Consider the following 5,860-nt stretch of genomic DNA (forward strand, 5'->3'; position numbering starts at 1 on the left):
CCATGATAGTGTGCTCTTTTCCAAAACCCTATAACCTATTAGTTCATGGACATTTATTATGGCCAATAGCACATCTTATAGTAAATTAGCTGAAATGGTTGTTTTCACTGGTGAAATATGAACAACATCCCTGTATGCAGACTTGACACTCTGAAACATAAATACAAATGCTGAATTTGCAGCATGTTCTGAGTTATGACATGCCCAAAACGCTGCCTCCTCTATATTCCAAATAAGAGTTTAGGTGAATTTCATCTACACTCAAAACAACACTGACATAATCATTTTTAAAGTACTGAAATTTTTGTCTTGCACATGACAGGAAATATACTTCCCCCCAAGCCTTTCATGAGATGAATTCACATTAAATCTGCTGCAGGTTGTGTGCAGAGTGATTGGATGTGGCATTTTCATTAATGAATTGCTATGTAAAAATTTATATGCATGAGAGGAAATCGAAAATAGTAAACAACATAGTATCATAAATATGAAACTAAACATACGATTAAATTTCTTGACATTTATAAGACCAAATTGTTCATATATAAAGTCTACTATCTCCTTTTCACACTCCTGTACACTGTCTTTCAGTACTCCTAGACTGTCTTTCACTGTCTCTACAATGCTTGTCTATACAAGTTTCTGAGTGCCCACAATCTGTCTCTGAAAACTCTTGCAGTACACTGACAATGTCATGGATATTAGTTAAAATCAGAGGAAAAGATGTTCTTCCTAATGTCTTAATGTGCATGTCTTTCTTAAATGAGACATTTAAATTACTATCTATAATAACGGAATGTGTAATGAATGGTGCTGGTTTTCTTGTTATCTTCAAAAAACACACAAAATCACTTTTTTTTTCAATTACACTCCGCTCATAGGGCAGTTCCACTTCATTGGTACATAGCACCAACTCTTCTAAGGAACTGAAGCTGAAAGATCTTCATAGTCCTTCTGGGAAGCTGAGCTACATATATTGTAGTGCTGCAGCTAACTGCAAGAAAACTGATGAAAACACGGGAAGCGAAGTTGATTTCTGCAAAGGGGGAACACAGCAACAAACGTCTACGCACTCTTGAGCTATACAGTCAGACCACGGAACAGCTACCGGAAGACGAGGTGGAAAGACAGCTCTGCGTGTTTAAACATCTGCTGCACTCAGTTAGCTGTGACTCTGTGCGCCTAAACTCGTCCATAGCAGTGAAAAGGCCAGTGGCACTGTACGCATCAACATGTCCTTAGCGCTGTAGGGAAAACCCGATGGCCACGCTTTAACACATCAGGCATGATGAGTTAACACATCCCCAGCAGTCAGAGGATTAAATGTTCCCAATACGTCATTCATTTATTTCTTGGATTCCCAGAAGCTTATGGTCATTGAATTCTGGCCATCTGCTTTTGTGTGCGTCTTATTTCTGCGAGTTTCTTGCTACTGGTGTATAGAGAGCAAAAAAAAAATTGATTCCTCCACACTACAGTAGCAAATCTTATTTGTAAATTGTACATGTAAGTAAGTTCATTCTTAATTATCCACTCTGAGTAGCAAATTTATTTCTTTGGCTACATAGACATTAATTTTATTTAGGGTTTGTTTTGTGTGTGTACATGGCTTGCTGCCTTCCCCATCCTACAATGATTGACTTACACGAGTGAACAGCACATGGTACGATAATTAAAACTGTAATGTGTTGAGAGAATGAAAATATGCAAGACATGTTTAACTCCAGATATGTAAAAATCTTATTTACAAACAACATTATTTACTACAAATACCTAATATCAGTAGCATAAAAACGAATTCAGGGACATTTTCACTTATGTTTAGCAACACCTGAAGCAGACTGGCAGTAATACGCGTTTCTTCTTACAGAGTAGGCATATCCATGGACGCTTAGCTTACTCAGAAGTTGGGGGATCTCTTCTTCCATCTTGCAAAACCCATAGATGTTGCCCTCGCTGCAAAGATATCACTCCTTCAGTGTCAGCCTTATCAATTTCTCAAACACGTCTGCTTCACGGTCTAGAACACGGTCAGTAGACCGAAGCGATTCTTCTTGGTGTTGCAGCTCTCAGGGCAGCCAGGGAGGCTGTCTGTGTGAGGCACCTCTACTATTATTAAATGCCTCCAGTCCTGCAGCAACCTTCACTCTATCTCCTGGATAATGCACAATTCTCCAAAACAGCTACAGGCACACAGAACTTTGAAATGAATTTCTTTTTTCATATTTCACTATAAACACAGTTCATTTATAATAGAAAACTGCAAAATGAGTACCTGGGTAATACTGGGTTTGTGAGCTGTTAGTTAATAAACAGTTTGCCTTTATGTCGGAAAAAACATTGAAAAATATTTTGTTTTTTAAAAAAATGCTTAAACTTAAGACTACATGACAATACATTTCTCAGGTTATGTTTTGTTTGTGATGGTTGTACATCCTACACAGAGCAAATCTTAAATTTATTTGCGTTCTGTTTTAATTGTTGGAACCTGATGCCTTTCTGATATTTTAGAGTGTTACAATGACATTGCAGCTTGGGGCCAGCGGCTTGGATCCTATATTCATCATTTGTATTTGCAGATCCTGTTGTTGACAATTGTAGGATGTGAGGTCTGCCAGTTATGCAAAACACCATTTTTTTCCAAGTACCCAAGCATGTTTCAGCACCACTGTGCCATCAGTGGGTTTCCGTTTTATTTATTCTGTAATGTTAACATTTTTATTAAATGATTACAAAATTTTATGGATGTTTTGTTCAAACAATAGTTCGTTTCTTTTTTTTAATACCTTTACACTTGGTGTGCATGAGTTTTCCGGGTCACATGTGTATATTTACTACAGGTAGCTTGTCATCTGCAACCAAACGATGTTGATGAGAAATTTTGCTGGGAGTTAACCTACCATCTAAAATGTAATTCAGTTTGTCATGATATTTCACGCCTGTATTCATTTTTACTTGCGTTTTCATGTGGCAAGCCCTTTTATTCTCCACATCGTGGTGAGGTGTCATAATGCACACGTAAATGTAACACGTATTTTCCACAAATAAGGTCGTAAAAGCACTTTTCACTTCGGCAAAACCCAGTGTAATTGTGGTGGTTGTGTGTCCCAGCCCAATCTGTGTTCATTTGTTAACCAGAGTGTTTAGTGCCAAATTTGAATTTTGTTTACATTTTATCTTCATGTGTGCATGTGTGTGTGTGTGTGGGGGGGGGGGGGGGGGTTAAACTTTATCTGTTTGTCTTTTTTGTAAAGTCCCTTTCATGTGTTAAATAGTGTGCCTTTGCAGAGTGTAGTGTATTCATTTATGACGTGTTTTCCTTCTGCTATTGCCTTATGTTTGTGGAAGTTTTCCTCAATAGTCAGTTTGCTGTGTAGGCTGTGGCTGGGTTTTAGAATTCTTAAGTCTGTTTCTCTTGTAGTTGAGGGGTTATTGTGGGCTACAAGGCAGTCACCAAACGCGCCAACAAGAACAGATATGCCTCTTTGATGTATATAGCTTGCTCTTATTTTGGTAATATTCAACAAGCCAATATCCTCTTAAAAAAATTTTACACTTCCCGTAATACCTGTTAGCTACAGTGAAATGTTTCACAGTAGCATATTCACAAGACAAATAAATTCTTGTAATTCTTCAGATTTTCCTGGCGTATTTCATGTCACAGTAGTTCATGGATCAGTCAGTTCATCAGCGCGCATCTGATGATGGCAATGTGTTCGTTTGCCAAAGTATTTTGCGCATTGGACCCTAACATCCGGCATTTCACTATTTTGGCAGATATTTTCTCAAATGTTACAACCATCCATATAGCTAAACTGCAGTAGTGTCTCTTGAAGTATTGTTCATAACCTATTTAAATTGTCAACACTTCCTTTCACCTGCATGTAAACTTTTAACACATTGTCAGTAAGTACATGACAGAAAGTTTTGGAGTATGAAACGGCTTTACAAAAAAAAGACAAGTGCCATTTACTTTATTTTGAAGTAGCCATCCACTGGGTATTTCTCATTTCTTTATCATTCTTGGTTTGAATGCTTGTACATTCAGTTACAACTCTTCAAAGCCGTGAGTTCTCAAAGCATGGCCTATGATTTCCAGGGGTTCTCTTGTAAATCATGATGTAGTCAGATATGTGCAGCTGATAGGTATATGGAGTGGGAACTGCATCTGAAAAACTATGAAGGTTATGAATATTACTTTAACAGCAATGTTGTTTACAGTATATAGATGTAGATGTTTCTACCAATGGAAGCTTCGTATAACATTGCCAATTAAGAATCTCTCACAGGCTTGAATACAGTCTAATAAACATAGCAAATACTTCATCAGTTCAAGATGCAAATTTGTACACATAATTAGTCAAGTGTTTCTGAGCATAAGTAATATGAAAGATGACAAATAGATATGAAAAAAATTTTATGATCTGCAAAAATTATGATACACCATCATTATTTATAGTAAGTAGACAGTTGTGGGCCATGTGATGTATTGCCTTCCGAATCTTGAGTTACTGGGTACACAGCTTGGCCCTCCATAACATTAAGGCCCACATACTCCAATGCTCTGTTCAGTTTATCATGTTTTGTAGACTTCAAAATTTCTCAGCTGACTGAACTTTTTTTATTAATATGCAGTGTCACTCAAACGGCTATTGTTGGCTTAGTATATAATTTTATTGTTAATTTATCCATGTTGGATCTTGTTTAACTCCACAGCTATGAAGTACTGTTAGTGAAGAATGCAACCAGCCACAACTGCTTCTGAAAAGCTGCGAGTGCCATTACTGGTTTGTAGCTATCATGCCCATCTTCAGATGGCTTTTTTTTTTTTTTTTTTTACAGTAATATATTCATCAGCAGCCTTCCATTCACCTGTGCACTTCATAAGAATACTTCAGCATTTAATGTCAATAAGTTGTGTGGATAGCAAAAACATGCTAATATGCCAACATTTGATAAAATACAAAATGAAATAATTTTACATTCATTTTTTTACTGGCTGTTGTTTCACCTTGTTTTGGTTCTTACACCTTCTCAGTTCAAAGCACAAAATGTTGAAAAATGTAATTAGTGCACATAGTCTAAACATACTATTGTCACATTCACGCTTCATAGTATTACTCATCAGTTGCAGCCTCAGACATGCACTTTACTTGTAATGTTCTGGTTTATCTGCTAATCAAATATATCACTCATTTCTCAAGAAGAGATTTCATCTACTGTAGTTAAGCAAAGGATATGTGCAGCAGATGTGAAAATCTAAAGGACAGAAAAAATTCTTTGTCCATAAGAGTGAACTTCTGATACATCAATAACTGTAGCATGTCATAGGAGAAATTAAAATGTATAATTATTAGGCTATTGTCAAGAGCCTCAATCACAAGTGTTTTGATTTTGGCCTTTGCCCATTTTCTTCAGTGGTATTGTTAGGATGTTAAGTAGTGCAGTTGTTTTCTATTGGAATAAGGGTATTGTTGTTCACAGTTCTGGCTAAAGGGACCAATTGTGTTTAATTTGGGTGGAAAGCCCGAGGAACATCTGCTGGAATTGTTTGTCAGCTAGCTCAAGACTTCCATTTACAATGTATCTCCATTCACACCATCACTTCATGCCAGTACATCTTCTTGCATATGTTAGCTATATTTTGTATTTGTACATTACCTTTAATGTTTAAAATGGTGTGTTCTTTTGATCCATATTAGTGGCAACAGCAGTTTTATTTGAATTTTGTATTCTAAAAGTGTCAACACATTCAGACTCTTATACTGTATTAAATTTTCTGCCAGGGAAAAAGAAATTTAGGGCAGTTATCTGAAACAGTAATGTATATTCCTGATTTTTCCAAGACCTAGCTTGATGG

This window comes from Schistocerca piceifrons, chromosome 10 (assembly GCF_021461385.2).
Source record: "Schistocerca piceifrons isolate TAMUIC-IGC-003096 chromosome 10, iqSchPice1.1, whole genome shotgun sequence".
NCBI classification, from domain to species: Eukaryota; Metazoa; Arthropoda; class Insecta; order Orthoptera; family Acrididae; genus Schistocerca; species Schistocerca piceifrons.